We start from the raw sequence: 23,219 nt of genomic DNA on the forward strand, positions 1-23,219 counted from the left end.
ACTGCCTTCTCAAGCCTTTACAGTCTCTGTGGTGTAGGTACACCTACAGTGCTGTTAGGGAGGGAGTTCCAGGATTTTGACCTAGCGACAGTGAAGGAACAGCAATAGAATGGTGAGCGGCTTGGAGAGGAACTTCCAGGTGGATGGTGTTCCCATATATTTCCTGCCCTTTTTCTTCTAGACAGTAGCAGTCATGGGTTTGGAAGGTGCTGCCTAAGGAGCCTTGAGTTTCTGCAGTGTATCTTGTAGATGGTACACACTGCTGTCACTGTTCGTCGGTGGTGGAGGAAGTGAATGTTTGTGGAAGGGGTGCCAATCAAGTGGGCTGCTTTGTCCTGGATGGTGTCAAGCTTCTTGAGTGTTGTTGGAGCTGCACTCATCCAGGCAAGTGGGGAGCATTCTGCAGTTCTTTTATGCCCACATGTGAATGCAGAAGGCATCTCGTTTCAATGGCTCATTCAAAGGATAGCACCTCCGACAGTGCAACATGCCCTCAGTACAGCACTGGAGTGTCAGTCTCAGTTTTTGTGCTCAAATCTCTGGGACTTGAACCCACAAGCTTCTGACTCAGGGGTGAATGAATTGAAGGATGGTGGGAGAGTATGGCCACCAACATGAAGTTAGGGTTGAGGGGTGAAGATAGTGCAAGCATGACTGAACATATGGGAGATGGGAGTGGGGGGTGGCAGTTAAGGAGCAACATAAGCTGAAGAGGGTAGAGGGAAGATATGTTAGCAAGAGCTGTCGGGGTAGAAGGGCTGACAATGCTAGCATGAGCTGGAAGCTAAGGAGAAAAGTGTCAGCATGAACTGGGAAGGGAGAGATTGTGAAAAGAGCCTCCACAAACTGCAACAAAGAGACAAGAATGCCTCTATGACACTGACAGTGCTATAAATAATTTTCAAATAATTTAACCAACATATTTGGCAATGCTTATCTAAAAGAGCCCATAATTTCTCTGGAAAAAATGAGGAAAAATCAACAAGCTTCTGCTGTAACATGAACTGTTGGGGTGTAGGAGAGAGGAGTGCCAGCACTAGGGCTTTAGGGGATATGGTGGAATGTTGGGTGCTTCTGCAGCAAGTCATAAACAGCCCAAATAATGGTTGATTTAGATGTGAACGCTGGCATCTACCTGACAATGTGGAAAATTGCCCAGGTATGTCCTGTCCACAAAAAGCAGGTCAAATACAACACAACCAATTACCACTCCATCAGCCAACTCTCAATCATTAGCAAAGTGATGGAAAGTGTTGTCGACAGTGCTATCAAACAGCCCTTACACAGCAGTAACCTGCTCACTGACACTCAGTTTCAATTCCATCAGGACCACTTGACTTCTGACCTCATTAAAGCCTTGGACCAAACATGAACTAAAGAGCTTAACTCAAGAGGTGATGTGAGAGTGACGACCCTTGACATCAAGGCAGAATTTGACTGAGTGTGGCATCAAGGAGCCCTAGCTAAACTGGAGTCAATGGGAATCAGGGGGACAACTCTCCACTGGTTAGAATCATACATAGCACAAAGGAAGATGGTTGTGGTTGTTGGAGGCTAATCATCTCAGTTCCAAGACATCACTGCAGGAGTTGCTCAGGGTAGTGTCCTATGCCCAGCCATCTTCAGCTACGTCATCAATGACCTTCGCTCCATCATAAGGTCAGAAGTGGGGATGTTCGCTGATGATTGCATAATGTTCAGCATCATTCACAACTCCTCAGATACTGAAGCAGACTGTGTCCGTATGCAGCAAGATTTGGACAACATTCAGGCTTGGGCTGATGAATTGCAAGTAATATTCACATCAGATTAGTCCCAGGCAAAAACCACCTTCAACAAGAAAGAATTTAACCACCCCTCCCTTGACATTCAATGGCATTACCATCGTTGAATCCTCTACCATCCTGGGGGTTGCCATTGACCAGAAGCTGAACTGGACTAGCCATATAAATATTGTGGCTACAAGAGGAGGCCAGAGGCTAGGAATTCTGCAGAGAGTAATACACCTCCTGACTCTCCAAAGCCTGTCCATCATCTACATGACACAAGTCAGGAGTGTAATGGAATAATCTCCACTTGCCTGGATGAGTGCAGCTCCAATAACACTCAAGAAGCTTGACACCATCTAGGACAAAGCAGCGTGCTTGATTGGTACCCTATCCACCACCTTAAACATTCACTCCCTCCATCACTGACACTTAGTAGCAGCAGTGCGTACCATCTACAAGATGCACAGCAGCAACTTGCCAAGCCTCCTTCGACAGTGCCCCCTAAACAAACGACCTCTACCACCTAGAAGAACAAGGGTAGCAGATGCATGGAAACACCGCCATTTGAAAGTTCCCCTCCAAAACACACACCACCCTGATTTAATTGACACTAAATTTTTGTACCATCACTGTCATTGTATCAAAATCCTGGAATTTCTGCTGCCAATGCAGTGTAATGCATTGACAGGTCAATATTCAGCTCAAGTAGTGCGGTAATGCTACCACTTTATAAAACATTGGTGTGATTGCACTTAGAATACTACATATAGTTCTGGCCCCCTTTATAATTGTACCATTTAGCATGTAACATTTGTCCTCATTCTTCCTATCAAAATGTATACTTTTTTTTGCATTAAATTTCAGTTCCTCTGTATGTCTCCCTAACCTTGTCCATTCGACCAGCTTGTCTGTCCTCTTAAAGTCTGTTACTCCCTCCCTCCCTGCATGCAACCCTTCCAAGTTTCATGTCATCTGCAAATTTTGAAACTTTACTCTGTATCCTTAACTCAAAGTCATTCATGTACATCAAAAACAGCCTAGTACTGAGCCCTAGGGAGCTCCACTGTATTCGTCTTATCAGTCTGAAGAACAAACACTCGCCACAACTCTCGGTTGTGAGTAGTGCTATGAAACCCATTTTTCAATTTAAATGTGGCAGATTGCGCAACCTTCACAGCCAGAGGCTGTAATATAAGAGGCAAAATATTAGAATTACTGAAACAAAAACAAAAACTGCTGGAAAAACTCAGCAGATCGGATAGCATCTGTGGAGAGAAAGACAGAGTTATCGTTTCGAGTCCGTATGACTCTTCTTCAGAACTAAAGAGAAGTAAAAATGTGGTGAAATAGATACTGTTTAAGGGGGGGTGGGACAGGTGAAGCTGGCTAGAAGGCCAGTGATAGGTGGAGGCAAAGGAGAGATTGCAAAAGATGTCATAAACAAAAGGTCGAAGGGGTGTTGATGATGGTGATACTGGCTAAAGGAGGTACTAATGGTGACATTAAGAGTAGAAAGCAGAATGAGCAAGTGACAGATGGCCCTAGTGGGGGTGGGGTGGTGGGAGGGGACAGTGTGGAAGTAAAGATCGAAATAGGCTAAAAGGTGGGGATTAACCAATGAATGGAAATAATTTTTTTAAAAATAATAATAGAAATAAGTGGGAGAAAATATATATATAAAAATTTAAAAATAAGTAGTTGAAAAATGGGGATCAAAAAGGAGTGAGGATGGAGGAGAGGGTTCATGATCTGAAGTTGTTGAACTCAATGTTAAGTCCGGAAGGCTGTAAAGTGCCTAATTGGAAGATGAGGTGCTGTTGCTCCAGTTTGCATTGAGCTTCATTGGAACATTGCAGCAGGCCAAGGATGGACATGTGGGCATGAGAGCAGGGTGGTGTGTTGAAATGGCAAGCGACAGGGAGGTCTGGGTCATGCTTGCGGACAGACCGAAGGTGTTCCGCAAAGCAGTCACCCAGTCTGCGTTTGGTCTCTCCAATGTAGAGGAGACCGCATTGGGAGCAGCAAATGCAGTAGGCCAAATTGAACGCTGCTTCACTTGAAAAGAATGTTTGGGCCCTTGGACGGTGAGGAGGGGGGGAGTAAAGGGGCAGGTGTTGCACCTTCTGCGGTTGCATGGGAAGGTGCCATGGGAGGGGGTTGAGGTGTAAGGGGTGATGGAGGAGTTGACCAGGGTGTCCCAGAGGGAACAGTCCCTATGAAATGCCGGCAAAGGGGGGTGAAGGGAAGATCTGTTTGGTGGTGGCACCATGCTGGAGTTGGCGGAAATGGCGGAGGATGATCCTTTGAATGCGGAGGCTGGTGGGGTGAAAAGTGAGGACAAGGGGGACCCTATCATGGTTCTGGGAGGGAGAGGAAGGTGTGAGGGCAGAGGTGTGGGAGGTGGGTCGGACATGGTTGAGGGCCCTGTCAACCACCGTGGGTGGGAAGTCTCAGTTAAGTAAGAAGGAAGACATGTCAGAAGCACTGTTTTGGAAAGTGGCATCATCTGAACAGATTAGAGGAATGGAGGCGAAGGAACTGAGAGAATGGGATTGAGTCCTTACAGGAAGCAGGGTGTGAGGAGTTGTATTCGAGGTACCTGTGGGAGTTGGTGGGCTTGTAATGAATATTAGTGGACAATTTATCACCAGAAATTGAGGCAAAGAGGTCACGGAAGGGAAGGGAAGTGTCAGTGATGGACAATGTGAAAGTGATGGAGGTGTGGAAATTGGCAGCAAAATTAATACATTTTTCCAGGTTCAGAGAAGAGCGTGAAGCGGCACCGAAACAGCCATTGATGCACCGGGGAAAGAGTTGTGGGGGGGGGCCTGAGTAGGACTGGAACAAGGAATGTTCCACATACCCCATAAAGAGACAGGCATAACTAGGGCCCATGTGGGACACCCATAGCCACACTTTTTATTTGGAGGAAGTGAGACGAGTTTAAGGAGAAATTGTTCAGTGAGAGAACAAGTTCAGCCAGGCGGAGGAGTGTTGGTGGATGGGGATTGTTCGGGCCACTGTTCAAGGAAGAAGCGGAGAGCCATCAGATCATCCCGGTGGGGGATGGAGGTTTAGGGGGATTGGACATCCATGGTGAAGAGGAGGCGGCTGGGGCCAGGGAACTGGAAATTTTTGATATGATGTAGGGTATCAGAGGAATCGTGGATGTAGTTGGGAAGAGGCTGGGCAAGGGGAGAGAGGGGAGAGATAGGAAGAAATGAGTTCCGTGGGGCAGGAACAGGCTGACACGATCAGTCTACCAGGCTCAGTCCTGTTTGTGGATTTTGGGGAGGAGGTAGAAGCGGGCCGTCCGAGGTTGGGAGACTATGAGGTTGGAAGCTGCGGAGGGAAGATCTCCAGAGGATATGAGGTCAGTGACAGTCATGGAAACAATGGCTTGATGTTCGGTGGTGGGGTCATGGTCCAGGGGGAGGTAGGAGGAAGTGTCTGCGAGTTGGCGCTCAACCTCTGCGAGATTTTGGAGGAAATGGGACGTGTTTAAGGAGAAATTGTTCAATTCGTCTGTCCGCAAGCATGACCCAGACCGCCCTGTCGCTTGCCATTTTAACACACCATCCTGCTCTCATGCCCACATGTCCGTCCTTGGCCTGCTGCATTGTTCCAGTGAAGCTCAACGCAAACTGGAGTAACAGCACCTCATCTTCCAATTAGGGACTTTACAGCCTTCTAGACTTAACACTGAGTTCAACAACTTCAGGTCATGAACCCTCTCCTCCATCCTCACCCCTTTCTGATCCCCTTTTTTCAAATATTTATTTTTTAATTTTTATATATTTTTTTTACTCACTTATTTCTATTATTATTATTTTTTAAATTTATTTCCATTCGTTGTTTTATCCCCACCTTTTAGCCTATTTCGATCTTTACTCCCACACCGTCCCCTGCCCCCACCCCACCCCAACAAGGGCCACCTGTCACTTGCTCATTCTGCTTTCTACTCTTAATGTCACCATTAGCATCTCCTTTAGTCAGTATCACCACCATCAACAACCCTTCGACCTTTTGTTTATGACATTTTTTGCAATCTCTCCTTTGCCTCCACCTATCACTGGCCTTCTATCCAGCTTCACCTGTCCCACCCCCCCTTAAACAGTATCTATTTCACCACATGTCTACTTCTCTTTAGTTCTGAAGAAGAGTCATACGGACTCGAAACATTAACTCTGCCTTTCTCTCCACAGATGCTGTCAGACCTGCTGAGTTTGTCCAGCAGTTTTTGTTTCAGATTTCCAGCTGCTGCAGTGTTTTGCTTTTATCTTTTATATTAGAGTTACTGATTTGGGGTGTAATGGGGGGTGGGGGGAGGTGGGGGGAGGTGGGGGGAGGGGGTCTCTTTAAAAAAATGTTATGAGTCACCAGCGTCTTCATTCACAAGAAGTCGATCAGAAAAGGATTACAACATCTGCCTTTGATTCTATACAGTTGCAGAAAGTAAATTGCTTTGTGTGTATAAACTGTTGCATTCTGCTCAGTTTCACTAGCTAGACTTCACATAGAGAAACACATTCATTTAAATTTAGTTTTGGTGCCCATAACACTAGTTGAATTGTGTGTGTTAAACCCAAGCTCCAGTGCTGCTAGGACTTCAAGCTCACATTGTCTCTCAATATTATAATCTTCTGCCAGTGGAAAGTGTCATGGTTCTTTTTATTTCATGTTGCACTGTTTTCATGCTGCCTCTAGTTGTCTTATAAATTTAAAACATAATTGTTGTTTAGTATGAATAGACTGAGTAGATATTGCATTGACTGCACTTTATAGCTTACTTTGATAGGGGATGCTATTATATTTCTTAGGATTATGAAACTCTAGATCACCAATATCTGAGAGTTAAATAGTGAGTGCTAGTTGGGTACCAGACTCCAGCTCTGAATGGTTTGACACCACAGATCCTATCATATTTCAAAACTGCAACACTACATTAACTTTTCGGTAATCAATGCAGAACCTTGTGGAGCCGTCCGGCTTGGGTACAAGCACAACTGGGGAGCTCCAACTACTGCTGCTAGGCTCTATTAGTTGGTGCTCCAGCATGTAGTTAACCTCCTCCTGAACCTGGGCCAGTTTCTCTGGGCCTAGACAATAGGGATGTTGCCTTGTGGGAGGGGCCTCTCCCACTTCCACATCATGTTGAGCTAGTGTGGTGCAGCCTGGCTTGTCTCCGCATAAGCCTTTAAATGCAGTGAGCAGCCTCGTCAAGCTTGCTCACTGTTCTGCACTTAGGCAGGTGAATAAGGAGTCTAAGTCCGCTAGTGTCTCTGGCCAGGATTTTTAGGTTAGCGAACTGGGACGGGGCCCGCTTGCCGATGCGTAAAATGTTGTGGGATGACGTCAGGCAGAACTCCTGACGCCACCCCGTGTCATTTCCATTTTCAGGTCAGCGGGGGCGCAGCCGAATCAGCTGTGTGCCCGCCGACCTGTCAAAGGCCTATTGAGGCCATTTAAAAAGTAATTGAGATACTTAATGGACCTGCCCGTCCAACCTTAAGGATGGCGGGCAGGCCTGGAGCCCTGGTGGGCTTCAGAGAAAGCATGAAACCTCATCCATGGGCCGGATGAGGTTTTATGAGGGTTTTTAAAATTTTAATAAATGTAAGCTTTAAAGTGATGGACATGTCCCAGCTCATGTGACAGTGTCACATGAGGGAACATGTCAGGGAAATTTTATTTTTGCCCCTTCAATGTTTTTAAAATTGGCGCCAATCTCCCTGAGGCAGCACTTAGCCTCAGGGAGATGAGTGTGCTCTTTCGTGCGCATGCGCGAAAGAGCGCACTCCTGGCTGAGGGAATCCCCCCCAGCCCGCACAGGAGCACATAGCACTTCCTGGCGGACGTCACACGGGGTGGGCCTTAATTGGCCTACCCACGTAAAATGGCGGTGCGCCCCAGATTGGGGGCACCGATCGGAGGCACACCCGCCCACGCCCGCTCCTGCACTTCCCCCACAAAGTGGGGGGAAGTTCTTCCCTCTGTGTTGGTTAGCCGGGTATCAGGGGGTTCTTTGTGGGCCTCGCCCATGTTTACTCATCAGCAAAGAATTGAGAGTGTCTTTTGGAATTCAATTGTTGCTGCTATTATCTTACATTGCAGTTCCACAATTTTAAGTACACTATAAAAAATACAGGAACCCCTGTATCAATGGGGTGGCTAATAGTGAGCTTGGATTATGAAGGTAATAACATTAGAAAAAGCAAGCGTCATTCAATCTGTTTAGTTTTACCTGTCCTTTACTTCTTTGTTCAAAATCACAAAAATCATTTTAATGTCCTTTGTACCTCATGTGTCAAACTCTGTGCTCTGACTCTAAGCAAGTGGATCCCTGAAATGCAAATTAACTAGTAAACTTGATGATGGATAATTCTTTTAATGTTTGGATGTACAAAAAAATCTCTTCTTTTTGCAGAACGTTTAGCGTTTTTTTATTAGTTGATGCAGGGTGTAAGCAAAGACAACTACAGCAATTGGATCATATCGACACTTACGAACAAACAAATAAAGTAGGAGCAGAAGTTGGCCATTTAGCCCCTCGAGCCTGCTCCACCATTCAATAAGATCATGCTGATCTGTTTATGTTTTGAATTCCACATTCCCACCTACCCCGATAACCTTTTATTCTCTTGCCTGACAAGAATCTATCTACCTCCGTCTTAAAAACATTCAATGACCCCGCCTCCACTGCCTTCTAAGGCAGAGTTCCAAAGTTGCACAACCCTCTCAGAGAAAAAAATTCTCCTCATCTCTGCCCTAAAAGAGCGAGCACTAATTTTAAAATTGTGCCTTGTCCACCTTGATACCGTTCAGGATGTTATATACTTCAATCAAGTCACCCCTCACTCTTCTAAACTCCAGTGGAAACAAGCCCAGTCTGTCCAACCTTTCCTCATAAGGCAACCCACTCATTCCAGGTATTAATCTAGTAAATCTCTGAACTGCCTCCAACGCATTTACATCCCTTGTTAAATAAGGGGGCCAAAACTGCACACAGAATTTGAGATGTGGTCTTACCAATGCCCTGTATATCTGAAGAATAACTTCCTTACTTTTATTTTCAATTCCTCTTGTAATAAAGGATAGCATTCCATTAGCCTTCTTAGTTGCTTGCTGTACCTGCATACTAATGTTTTGTGACTCTCGCTGAAAAAAGAGACATGTCTAAGCTTTTCATCTTGCATTCAACAGGAAACAGAGAAGTGCCCAGTCTACCTCAGGTTACCCTGTAAGGGCAAAATTTCTCTAAAATTCAAGCAACAGGTGAAGCTAGCTGTTTCATGCTGCTACTATGCAATTGCAAAATAAGTGGTATCGCCACTAACAGGATGCTGGCATCAAACCAAAAACATGTTCTGCCTATCACACAAATGAATAATGTGGTATATGAATTTTAGTGCCTGTGTGATGCTAGATAAATAGGCCGTATGTCCCAAAGACTGGTCAAACAGCATGTCCCAGCTGTTGTTTACAACGGGCAAGGCACAGACTATACCTAACTAGCTCATGTTTGCAGAACTCAGGACATGTCCAACATTGGATTCCACGATTGGACAACATTTGCTAAATAATCCTCAATGTGCTAAGAATTACGCTGACAGCCAATTTAAGATTGGCAGTCAGGCTCACAGTGTGACGCACTTGCCTGTACTGGAAGCTATATGTATTAATACACAGGGCCCTGTTCTTTGCAGACTGAAAGAACAAGTATACACATTGCGCCTGTTTCAGCTAAACAAAATAAGTGACAGCCATTTGCTGACTCATTCCTCAGGGCCATGCCTTGACTAATCAGGGTCAAGCTGCCTGGTTTAAATTTCAAATGATGCTTGGCAGTTAACTGTCAGTCACCATCATTGGTGCATTCTCCATGGCAATGCCTCTGCCAATCAGGGCCCACTTTCCAGCCAATCAGTACTCTCTTCACATACAGTATAAATCCAGCTATAATCCAGAGATTATTATCTTTGAGGTTTTACTTCTTGATTTGGCACCTAATCCCGCATACTGACTATGCAGAACCTCTTTCCTATGTCATTGGTACCTACACGGGCCATGGCAACTGGTCCTCCCCATCCCACTGCAAGTTCCTCTCCAGCCCTGAGCATATGCCCCTAACCCTTGCAGCGGACAGGTAACACAGCCTTCTGGACTCTTGCTCTTTGCGCAGAGAAGTGTCAATCCCACTCACTATACTGTCCCCTACTACCATTACATTCCTGTTTGCTCCCCTCACTTGAACAGCTTCCTGTACCATGGTGCCATGGTTAGTCTGTTTATCCACCTTGCAGACCTCACTTTCATCCACACAGGTTGTGGGTACCTCAAACCTGTTTGACAATTGCAAAGCCTGAGTCACCTCCGCTACTATCTGCCCAGTCCCTTTACCTGCCTCGCTCACGGTCACATCCTCCTATCCCTGACCACTGACCAAAACAGACAACCCTATTCTAAGAGGCATGAATGTCTTCTGGATCAAAGTGTCCAGATATTTCCCCCCCTCCCTTATGTTGCGCAGTGTCTGCAGTTTTACTTCCAGGTCAATAATCCTGATCCAGGATTCCTCTAGCTGCTTACACTTTCTACAGACGTTCTTCTCATGGGTTGTCTTGATGTCTCAAAGCTTCCACATTCCACAGCTGCAACACTGAAAGTGGCAACGCAGGTGGATAAGGTAGTTAGGAAGACATATGGCATGTTTGCCTTCATTGGCAGGGGTATTGAGTATAAAAGCTGGGAAGTCATGCTGCAGCTGTATAGAACCTTGGTTAGGCCACACTTGGAATATTGCGTGTAATTCTGGTCACCACATTACCAGAAGGATATGGAGGCATTGGACAGGGTGCAGAGGAGATTTACCAGGATGCTGCCTGGTCTGGAGGTTATTAGCTATGAGGAGAGGTTGGAGAAACTCGGATTGTTCTCACTAGAGCGATGAAGATTGAGGGGCGACTTGATAGAAGTTTACAAAATTATGAGTGGCATGGACAGAGTAGATTGTCAGAAGCTTTTCCCCAGGGTGGAAGAGTCAATCACTAGGGGACAAAGATTTAAGGTGAGAGGAGAAAACTATTGAGGAGATGTGCGGGCCAAGTTTTTTATGCAGAGGGTAGTGAGTGTCTGGAATTCGCTGCCAGAGGAGGTGGTGGAAGCAGGTACGATAGTGATGTTTAAGAGGCAGCTTGACAAATACATGACTAGGATGGGAATAGAGGGTTACGGACCCCGGGAGTGCAAATTGTTTTAGTTGACAGGCAATATGATCGGCGCAGGCTTGGAGGGCCGAAGGGCCTGTTCCTGTGCTGTACTTTTCTTTGTTCTTGTTCTGTAACACCTGTCCTGCCATTATTACTTATGTTATTTAGTTAACTTAATTTAATTACTCTCTTAATTAATTTAGAATAATTCCTATGTATACCACACCTCTTTCCCCCAAACACCAAATTCCCATGTGAACCCAATTTGCTACTCACTTGGTCTCCATCTCACTCTGGCATAGTCGCCTGTCTCCTCACATGCCCCTTACTGATTGTACCATTTGAAAAGCCTGTCTCTTTTATAGACTCTCTGATGAGTCACTAGCTGGCTTCAGGAGAGCCAGCAGGATTCCCATATAACTATCCAAAGTCAGCTCAGATGGTCATAGGCAGACACAATAGGGAGGCCGTAGTCCCAGTACAGGGGCTGCATTGTCAGAAGCTTTGTTACTGTCATTTAACCTGGAGGTATATTGTTCCTTTGTAACTGATTAGATATAATCCGGTTATTTCGGGGAATCTGATGTCATTTGTCAGTGGATTGTTTCCTTTACTGCAGTTAGAAATGTTGTGAGTAATACTTTGTGTAGAGTCGGACAATAATGCACGTTTCAGTGTAAGGTGTAATTTTGCTCCTCTGAGGGCACTGGTAAACTTAATTGGCAGCCATGACAGTTCATCCCTATAGTACGAACTACCAGGCTCCTTGCAGCAGTTTGCACCAGCCTACAACTAGCTCCCTGCTGCATGGGAGCCTGTAGAAGCATTTGCTTTTGGTTATTGCTGGATAGGTGTGATAGTGACAGGTGCTCACCAATCTATTTGGCACAGCGTCTTTAATCTTGTACCACTTTAGTCATGAAATATTGTATTTGTTTTGCATTTAAACTAACACCCATCATTAATTTGTCTTGGGAATTGCCTGGCACTTAGATACATTTTGCTCCCAGACTTCTACTACACTCGGGCGATAAAGAGCCATTTATTGCTGGACTGTGATTTGAAAGTGTTTGATGGTCTCGCTAAAAGGGATGGGAGGCCTGGATTGAGAAACCATGGGAGGGAGGGGAACCAAGGGGTTAAAAGCATAGGGGGCTCCCCTGATGGATTTAGGGGGTCTGTTCAGGACGCTACCCGCCCCAACCCCCACCAGCCCACACAGGGAAACCTGCCAGGCTGGGTGCTTGGCATGGGCCTCTCCTGACCTTGGTTAAATCCTCATGGTGGCGGGATGAGGCCATTCAGGGTTTTAGTTGGTTCATTGGTGGATGGGTCTCCTGAACTTGCTGCTGGTAAAATTACAGTGGGGTCAGCGCTGAGCTGGTAGGTGGTGGGCAGGCTGCCTGCTGGATTTTATGTGCCACCCCCCCCCACCCTCACCTTCAAACCCCCAAGCGGGGGAGGGTAAAATCCAATTCCCGTAACAGTTTGTAATGTACCAGCACTTTTGAATCATCTTTTTTAGAACTCACTTATTCTGCTGAAGTCACAAAAATGCTTCAACTACAGTCAACTTATCCAAAATTTTGCACACATTTATATTTTCTGATGCAAACATATTCTAGAATAAAAAATGCTTAGTGGAAGAATAAATAAACAGCAAACAAGCGCTCAACACATCCTGGAAAATGTAAAAGCATCCATCCTTATACAAGCTCCAAAGTATATGAAACTTGCTTTTAGATTCTCCCCAGATGGGCAAGCAATAATATTTGAGAAGCTCAACTCCCTCCAAGATACAACAGTTGCTTGATTGGCACTCCTGTGAGTAGACTAAATATCCACTGCCTCCTTATCCCCACCACCCTTTCCTCGTTATGTGCTGCATTGACTGTAGCATAAGGGTCTGGCATAGAAAGGGTTAACTTGGGACTGGGTGCAGTACTGCCCACAGTGTGATGTAAAGGAACATAAGACCTGAGTCTAGAGGGCAGTCTTGTACTGGATAGAGACATGTGTAGAGGCAAGCATGGAGACAGCTCCTAGCTTAGACCTTATACTGTATATATGTATATAGTTACTAGTAGTTAATAAACACTTACAGTTAAATGATACAAGATGCAGGACCTCTTCATGAGACCTACCAAGCTACACACAACTTCTTAAATATGATGGCAGTTATCGGAACAACCCAGAACCTCACAGGAGCTGGAGAAGAAATTTAAAACATGGAAGATTGAAAAGAAGCATTTTGACTTGGTGAAAAGCACCATAAGTGAAGGTGCACAGGAAATCACCAGAGAAAAGCTCTAAAGTAGGATTGGAAGCAGAAGGCAGAAATAAAACTTCACACTGCAGCAGAAGACTCCATTTAATCTCAAGGTAGTCCAGCTTCAATACCCAAAGAGTGCAGAGTCAGAAGATCTAGAAGGGGTGAGCTAAAAGATTTAAGTCCTTAGCCAGAATGAGTTTTAAAAGCTCTTAAGTCAGCAGCAGTCAGAATTGTAATTTAAACAAATTTGCCATACAGATGGCAGCAAATTAAGACAAGGGCCCACCATGGTAGGAGCAGTATCACCACAAGGAGAAGGCCTGCCACCACCTTCTCAGGGAAATGTTGGGTAGAGTCCTAGAATCATAGAATAGTACAGCACCAAGGAAGGCCATCCAGCCCATTGGGTTTGTGCTGGCTCTTCCAAAAAACAATCCAATTAGTTCCACTCCCCCGCCCTATAATCCTATAATTTTTTCTCCTTTAACTATTTATCTAATTTCTTTTTGAAGGCTATCATTAGAATTTATACCAACCACCCTATCATGCATTCAAAATCCTAACCATTTGTTGCATAAACCAATCTAGCAAATCTCTTCTTGTACCCATTCCAAAGCCTTCATGATCTTCCTAAAGTGTGGTGGCCAGAATTGGACACAATACCTCAGTGTTTTCTATATGTTTAGCATAGCTTCTTGTCGTTTGTACTCTATGCCTTTAATTATAAAGCCCAGCATCCCTTATGCTTTATTAACTGCTTTATTACTTTGTCCTGCCACCAATTTGTGCACAAACACTCCAGGTCGCTCTCTCTTTCTCTTCTTGCACACCCTTTAAAATTGAAAGACATTAAAAAAAGACAATGGTTGTTCAGGAAATGTTGTCACCTCTCCTCCTTCTTAACAACCTTCCAGCAGTAGGTATATTCTCCACCAGGAGTTCCCTCTGAATATTTAATTAGGACCACCTTTGAGGTTTTGGTAGAGTTAGTGACTTACAGCATGGGTGAGCACATGATCTGTGGTGTACTGGTACAGCCACATGAGTACTGAGGCCACAGAAATCTAGTGGAAATTCAGTTTGTGCAGTGGATCAGAAGCTGATGGGTCCTCAGGCTGATCTGATTGGATCTGAAACTTGAAAGGTGCACTTCTGTGGAAGGACTATGGCAATTAATAATGCCTAAAATTCTTATTTATCTAAACTATTTCTTTTTGCTTTAATTCAGGGTACAGCAAATGTTTACTGATGGGGAATGTATAGGTACTGACAGGATAGTGCCATGAACAACAATTCCAGTAGGTCAATTGAAGTTATTGGCCTGACAGCAGCAGCAGTTACCAATTGTACTATGCACTGTAAAGTATTAATTAGCACAGCAATCTTTAGTTAATACTTGCTCATGTTTTTCAACAACAAAGATGGGTTAACCGAGAGAATGCTAAAGATTTTTTGAATTTAACTTACCCTTGCCTTACTTTTAAAATACCCTCAGGTGACCCCATTGTTTTCTGCAGTAATTATTCAGCTGTTTCTTTATTCAAGGCATGAAAGAACAAATAGATCATAATGTGATTTGCTGCCAGAACTTATGAGAAAGCCAGGGCTCGTCAGGGAAGCATTGACCCTCAGCCATACATATACGCCGCAGCAGTGAGAGCTTGTGTGGTTCCAGACAAGCTCTAATGACAGCGAATTGTGCCTGTGTCTATAATTAGTTCTGATACTGTTTTTGCCACTGGGTTGTTATTTGGTCTATTTTGCAGAAAATGTTGGTGAATCACAATGCGCTTAATTCTCAATGTGCTGGTTGTTTTCATTGCTTTTTCAAAGGCGCATTATACTGTGGGGCCACACTGTAATATCACTGACTTTTTTTGAAGATCTATAGTAGTACTCATTAGGATAGGGTTATCAGTTTAGGAGAACAATTATTTGTGTTATACAAGCATCATCTTCAGAAAAGAAGCCTTTTCAGCATCAGAAATAGATGAATTTTAAAGAGTCTGAAAGATAATATTTTGATTCCAAAGCACGTAAACAGTAGAAGATTACCCTGATAAATTTCACTTATGGACCAAACACTTAATCAGAAACAAGCATCTTTCCTTGGGATCCATACAGTTCATATTCTTCTGCTGTACATGACTATGATCAGCTAAATGTTTCAGCATAATTATGTAAAAGAAAATTACTGTGGCTGCTGGAAATCTGAAATAAAAACAGAAAACGTGCTGGAAAAACTCAGCAGGTCTGGCAACATCTGTGGGGAGAGAAACAGAGTTAACATTTTGAGTCAGTTTGGCTCTTCTTCAGAGCTCTGAAGAAGTCATATGGACTCGAAATGTTATCTCTGTTTCTGCCATAATTTGTAGTTGTAGTTTGGTATGCTGAAAACTAATTGGTTAAGTAATTGCACCCAGCTCGCAGACCTTACTTTTAAAGAAAGATATAATGTTATGAATAGAGGGTGAAGCTGGAAATCTATTTCCCTATCAGTTTAATAAAGTAAATACAGAGACAATAATTGCAAGAAGGAGCATAAATTATAAATAAAGTTGCATTAAATGACATCTTATGATGCATTGCTAGCTAGACGGCTGAATTCTTGTGATTCTTTCCATTAGCTGAGAGTGCAGTCATTAATCTCTGCATTTCAAGAATTAACACAACTATTATTGTTGAGGGGTTGTGTCAAATTTTGCCATGCTCTGTGTTGCAAATAGTGCTGGATTCATTTTTGAATTTATTCAGTTACCAGGTATCCCTAAAAATACCTGTTTATAGAACTGGCACAACTGGAGCCAATAAGTTGGAAAGCGTAGTACAAGCGAATTTCCTGAATGACGCAATCAGTGAGTTATGTCAAAATTGACATTGGTCCTCTTGGCAGCAAGTTATCACAAAATTTCCTGGGAATCGTACTTGTTTACAATCTTAATGTCATGCACCAAACTGTAAAACCTAGTGTAAAAAATAGAAAGTGAGATACTTGGATTTATATACTGCTTTTCACAATCTCTGGATATCGCAGTGTGCTTTACAACCAATGAAGTTAATGTGTGGTAGTGTAGGAAATGCAGCAACAAATTTTCATGCAGCTAGGTCCCATGATCTACAGTGTGATAATGGCCAGATAATTTGTTTTGTTTAGTGATACTGGCTGAGAGATAAATATTGGCCATGACACCAGGAAGAAATCTACTGCTCTGGATCAAAGTAGCGCTATGGGATCTTTTACATCCACCAGCGAGAGCAGATGGGGCCTCAGTTTAATACTTCATTGAAAAGATGGTGTCTTCATGTCTCCTTCAGTACAGCACTGGCTTATCAGTGCTCAAGTCTCTGGAGTGGAACTTAAACCCACAACCTTCTGACTCATACAGGATACACTAAAATAAAAGCAAAATACTGCAGATGCTGGAAATCTGAAACAAAAACAGAAAATGCTGGAAAAACTCAGCAGGTCTGTCAGCATCTGCGGAGAGAGAAACAGAGTCAACATTTCGCGCCAGTATCAGACTCGAAACGTTAACTCTGTTTCTCACTCCACAGATGCTGCCAGACCTGCAGAGCTTTTCCAGCATTTTCTGTTTTTATTTCATACAGGATACATCCCTCTATTATCTGAGGCATAGAATTTAGGAGCAGAGAGGCTATGGTAGAACTGTATAAAACAATAGTCAGGCCACAGCTAGAGAACTGCTTACAATCTGGTCACCACGTTACAGAAAAGATCACAGAATCACAGAACTGTTACAGTGTAGAAGGAGGCTATTCAGCCCATCGTATCTGCACCAGCTCTCTGAGCATTTTAACTTAGTGCCAATCTCCTGCCTTTTCCTCATAACCCTGCACATTGTTTCTATTTAAACAATAATCCAATGGCCTCTTGAATGCTTCAGTTGAACCTGCCTCCACAAACTTCCAGGCAGTGCATTCCAAACCCCAACTGCAACCCTAACCCTAAAAGTTTTTTCTCACCTCGCATTTGCTTCTTTTCCAAAACACTCTAAAACTGTGCCCTCTGGTTCTCAATCCATTTACGAGCAGGAACAGTTTCTCCCTCTCTACTCTGTCCAGACCCGTCATGATTTGAAAACTTCTATCAAGTCTCCTCTCAGCCTTCGCCTCTCCAAGGAAAACAGTTCCAACTTCTCCAATCTTTCCTCATATCTGAAGTGTCTCATTCCTGGAACCATCTTTCTAAACCTCTTCTGCATTCTCTCCAATGCGTTCACACCCTTCCTATAGTGTGGCACCCAGAACTGTACACAATACACCAGCTGAGGCCTAACCAGCGTCTTATATAAGTTCATCATAACCTCCCTGCTCTTGTACTTTATGCCCCTATTAATGAAGCCTAGAATACAGTATGCTTTATAAACAGCTCTCTCTACCTGTCCTGTCACCTTAAATGACTTATGTACATATACACCCAGGTCTCTTTGCTCCTGCACACCCTATAGAATAGTATCCTTTATTTTATACTGTCTCTCCATATTCTTTGTACCAAAGTGTATCCCCTCACACTTCTCCACATTGAACTTCATCTGCCACCTATCTGCCCACTCCACTAATGGGTCAATGTCCTTTCGAAGTTCTACACTGTCCTCCTCACAGTTTACAATTCTCCCTAGCTTTGTGTCATCTGCAAACTTTGAAATTGTCCCCTGCACATCAAGATCTGGATCATTTATATATATTAGGAATAGCAAGGGTCCCAATACCAAACCCTGGGGAATTGCACTCGAGAGGGCACATATGAGATTTACGAGGATGTTGCCAGAAAAGAGAAGTTTAGCTATGAAGAAAGATTGGAAAGGCTGGGGTTGCTTTTTGAGGGGAGGGTTAATTGAGGTGTACAAAATTTTGAGGGGCTTAGAGTGGATAGGAAGGACCTACTTCCCTTAGCAAAGAGGTCAATAACCAGAGGGCATAGATTTATAGTAATTGGCAGAAGGATTAGACAGAAATTAAAGATAATTTTTATCACCCAGAGGGTAGTGAGGGTGTGGACCTCACTGCCTGAAAGGGCGGTAGAGGCAGAAACCCACAATACTTGGATAGGCACTTGAAGTGCAGAAACCTTCAGGACTATGGACTAAGTGGAATTGAGCAGGATAGTTCTTTTTCAGCCAGCACAGACATGATGGGCCAAATAGTCTCTTTCCGTGCTATAAATTTTCGACGTTTCTACGTTGGATTACATTTACAAATTCAGTGAACATGTCCCACAGGGAACTTGGGGTTAAATAAAATACTCTGTGGCTGCTCATGTTTTCTTCAGTTCCTTATTTCTTCATAAATATCCTGAAGCATTTATTATAATCATATCACAGAAAATCTAAATAATAATGGTCAAGCTTTGTTCAAATGAAGTCAATCACCCCTATACTAAAGATGGTTCAAACATGATATCATCTATCTGAAGCAATAGAACACTACATCAAAGTACTTCATTTATTAGCAATGTCAGTAAGAATATAATTGTACAACTTTATGAACTTGTCTGGCATAGAAATACACTGGACAGTGTGGCACGTGCTGGAGATTCTACATAACATTATCCTAATAAAAGTTTATATTTGTAGTCAATAACTTTTAAGTAAATTAATGCCACATGTTTGTTAAAAAGGGATGACTATCCAAGTAATGCAAACGTTTTAATCCTTTTACTGTTAGTAGTCAGATAACTGTTTGCTGCAAGATTAAGGATGGGGAATGAAATAGGGTCAGTTTGAGGACAAATTAGGATTTGCCCAGCTCTTTTACTAAAGATAGGATCATATCAATGTGAAACATCTAACAGAGCTTCAAAGCAGGAGTCCATTAGATACACAAAGGAGTCCCATTAATCTAAAAGGAGTGTAAATTAAGTCATGTTTCATGGAAAAAAAACACTAATGTATAGATAACTGCTTTTTTTTATATTTCTGTATTTTTCTTAACAATTTTAAAGCTATTTTAGATCACATTCTCTCCTCCCCTCCCCATATAGCATTCCAGCATCAGAGGGCAGTGAGATGACCTTTATGTAAGCTGTAGCCAATGCTGATGTATAAATAGCCACTAGGAGGTGCACGAATGAGGTCAGTGGCTATCTGATCCCAAATGTTCTTTTCTGACCTGTGTGGAAGCATGTAGCATCTGCTCAGAGTCTCTCCCAAAAGCGTGTTGAGAACAAAGGACTTTTCTGTGAGGAATTATTGTTACAAGAACATCCTGCCTCTCCTTCTACACTCACGCATTTTGACACTATTATATTTTACTTTCTACTAGATTTAATGAAGCCATTTAAAAGATAAATAAAGCTGACAAGGGAAAGTCCAGATCATTAACATGTGCAGCACTGAATTTCAGACATGTAAACTGCAAAGGAAGCAGCAGTACCACAGAGGGGACGGTTTCAGGATCCAGTACTATAATGTGAGAAGCTAGTTGCTGGAATATATTTACTGCAGCTCGTAGCTTCCCATGTTAATAATTGCCTTAAGACAATTCCAACATTATGAGGGAAGGTGGGGGGGGGGAGGGGGGAGAGGGCGGCAGGTGGATGGAGAGAGTATAAGTACTATCCTACATAAAGGAGGGAGGAAGGTCAGAAAGTAAAGCCCATATTTATTTGTTTATGAGATATGGGTTACACTGGCTGGGCAGTCCATCAAGGCAGTGCATTAAGAACTGTACAGAAAGTTTTCTGACTATTTCCCTCTGACCTAGATATGTTTCTGTCATTAACATCTAAAGGTTGTGTATTTAAAACAAAAGACTGATGATTACAAACTGCATATTTTGAAGATTTGAATCTTTTCCTAGCTTGTTACTAACAAATAAGAGATCTTATCTACCAAATTTTGATCAACTCCTTGAGGCAATTTATCCTGAAAACCTGTATCATGTTTCACCACAATCATTGGTGGCTGGTGTCAGGTAAAAAGGGAGACCAAATCTTGAAGAGTTTCTCTTTGACTGGCCTCTGGGAGTATATTTCAATCATCAGTGATTTGGTCTATATTACATGAGCCAGTGACTCTGGATGGAATTTACTTCTGCCCTTGGGAGTGAGTTGAGGTTGGTTGGTGCCTCAGAATTGGGAGGCAAGGTAAGGGGAGGGATGGGGTGGGGTAGTGGTTGGAGTGGCTGTTTCCTTCCAAACTCCCTCCGATTGTCAGGGACAGGTAAAGTCAGGGACATCCTTCCCTCTCAGAGGCCAATTGAGGCACTTAAGTTGCCAATTAATGGGGGATGTGCACCACTTGGGGCAGTCACCCACTAAAAGCTGGTGGCCTTCTTGCAGGATTGGGGTGGGGGGACTGCCCTCCTGATCGAGCACCCTGTAGCCCATGGAATGCCCCTAGCAACAAAGGCTACCCCAGCTGAAAGAACCCCTCCCTTCCTCCACAATGACTCCCCACCCCACCCTCATCACTGGGCCCTGCCTGAGTGGCCCTGGAAAGCCCCACAACTCAGCTTAATTACAGGGCCTTCTCCATATGGCTGCTCTAGGCCTGCTGCACTGCCAGCAGTGGCCACCACTCCTGGTGGCATTGCTGGGGCTGAAGCGCTGTCGGCCCTCTGATTGGCTAGTAGCTCTTGGAGGCAGGACCTCTGCTTTTAAAAGGTCGATGTCTCTGACAGCAGGCAATTAGCTGCCTGATTGCCATTGAATTTTGTTAGGACTTCTGCAAGTGGCCATGATGGGTTGGTCCCCAACTTTCTGGCCAGTGGATCAGACCACCACTGTGGCTATTAACTTCAGCTCTCAGGACGTGTTTTTAAAGAGAAGTGACAAATAAGTAACAAAAGCAAACAGCACCTCTCATGTTATCTGATGAAGCTTGTAATTTAATATTTTAATAGCACCTGCAGTGCTTTTTGATAATCTGATGGTTTAAATTAGGTTTCTAAAGCATACAAAGGACTCAAGAAAACTCCTCGAAAGAAAGCTGTATTACAGTAATATAGGGTAACTATGGATGTGTGTGGATAAAGTCTTATGGCCTCATTGTACCAATAGGGGATGCATGCTGTTCCCTTACCAATTAATTTGCCAGACTGGAATCTGAGAAGAGTATAATCACAAGTCTAGTGTATGGGACCCATTCAAAGCGTAATGTGAACCGTGTTAGGTAAACACTGACTATGCTCTTTTGTCACTAATACCTTTCACTGTTTTCATTCCTTGGGCTAATTGACTTCTGAAATATTACATCAGCTTTGTGAACCAAGCAAGCAATGTAATCCTCAGTTTGATGATATTTAACTATTTTTTCACCAGTTTGTACTTGTTCAGGTAAGATATTATCCTGCTTTTTAAATAAAAAGTGTATGCATTCAATCATCTATCAATTGGGCAGTGTTGTAGATTTTGACATTACAACTAAATGAGCCTCAGACTCTCTTCCTTTATAATTGCTGCTGTTGACTACAAAAATGTGCATTCAGAGAAAAAAATGCCCAAAGGCAGAATTAAATTGCTGGCTGGTTTGACTTCCTGTCATTTCCATAAATTCTCCTTCCTTTTGGTCCTGATCTCACCATGCCCAGGAATGGTTCTATTTATAGCAGTAGCAGATAAAGTTTTCATTAAGGCCATGAGAATGCTTTCGCCTGCAATAGCTGTTGTCCATGAAAACAGCTAAAGAGATGTAGTGTAACGATGGCAGTGCTACTTTTAGTAAACAGTCCCTTAACACCTGCATCACTTGGCAAGTAATGCTGGCCTGCGTATGCCAAATTCTTGTAAATCAAAGAGAGTACTGATGCTTATTGTGCATAGTTCTTCAATAAGAAACTGATGACATTCAGTGGAAACTATGCCCCTTGTTAGTAATTAGTTTAACATTAACAACAGAATGGCTTTTTAGCATTGCAGTATCTGAAAACGAAATGTAATCGCTGGTGCAAGTTACTGGAACGTGTTTGCTATGGTAAACTAGTCAGTACTTTCTTCGCAGCCTCAAAAATAAGAATACATTAAGGCAATGGTATCTTTCTGTCTGGCTGAACTTCCCGTCATCATGACAGCATCAAGTTCCCTGGGTCTTCGTTCTTTTTGCATTTTGTTTTGATGGTCAAATGCCTGGTCTAATTCCTGGACTTATACATGAAGACACCATTGCACAAATCAGCCTACCATGGAGCAGACAGGTAATCCTTTCTGTCAGAGTCATTTCCAATTGTTCTGAATGTCAACATTTTTCTCTTTGTTTTAATCTAATTTCTGTCAATTTTTGCCCAGATCACAAAGCCAAGCATTTGACAACCAAGGGTATTTGTGAAAGGTCTTAAAGGCCTTTGGATGGAGATTGTGATGTACACATCTAGCCTAAGTCATTGCTGTAGTCATTAAACTTTATTGCTGTCTTTCTCATGTAAAATGTTTTTGTGTTTTCCATATACCCATTTATTAAAAAGACAAAAAAAAAAGACTTCTAATTTAACCTTGAAAATAAAAAAAATCTGCAATTAAATTCCTAACCTTGAAGCTGCTTTGGAACAAACATTGTTATTCATCCAAGAAAAAAAATTTGCTCTGGTGCAGGTTCAGACTAAGCTGAATGCACACAGCCCATCTGACTGAGTCTGGAGAAGCCTACACCTCCCACACCATTGGCTTTATTGGAAATTCCTACGCACAAAAGGCTTTGCCTACAGGACTTCTACAGACTAACAATCGGTTAGCAGTGCTTCACTGGGCATAAGGTCCTTGGCAGGGAGCCATTCACTATCATAAAAGTGTTTGTGAAAGAAATTGTTCCATTTTAGCCAACTATTTTTTTTGCTAGGGCCGGCATCCACCCCCACCTCTTTCAAAGGAATGTGTTAATAATTTGCTTTGTGGAGATGAAAGACCCTTTGATAGTAACAGCGTAAACACATCTCACTCAGCTCAAAGGTCTTTGTCCAACAACGAAAGAACAGTCTTTCTAATAGTGACTGGGTGGGGAAAACAGTCAAAATTCC

The 23,219-nt window shown here is 43.2% G+C and overlaps 1 long non-coding RNA gene across 1 annotated transcript in view; it reads left to right on the forward strand.

Annotated features, from left to right (window-relative positions):
• Positions 1–22,601, forward strand: part of LOC144685168 (uncharacterized) — a 123,856-nt gene extending 101,255 nt beyond the window's left edge. Inside the window, exons 2-3 of the long non-coding RNA XR_013577670.1 lie at positions 22,211–22,403; positions 22,495–22,601. This is a non-coding gene — a long non-coding RNA (uncharacterized LOC144685168). The remainder of the gene's footprint in view (positions 1–22,210; positions 22,404–22,494) is intronic.
• Positions 22,602–23,219: the final 618 nt, after the last annotated feature.

Source organism: Cetorhinus maximus, chromosome 1 (genome assembly GCF_964194155.1).
Source record: "Cetorhinus maximus chromosome 1, sCetMax3.hap1.1, whole genome shotgun sequence".
Taxonomy (NCBI): Eukaryota; Metazoa; Chordata; class Chondrichthyes; order Lamniformes; family Cetorhinidae; genus Cetorhinus; species Cetorhinus maximus.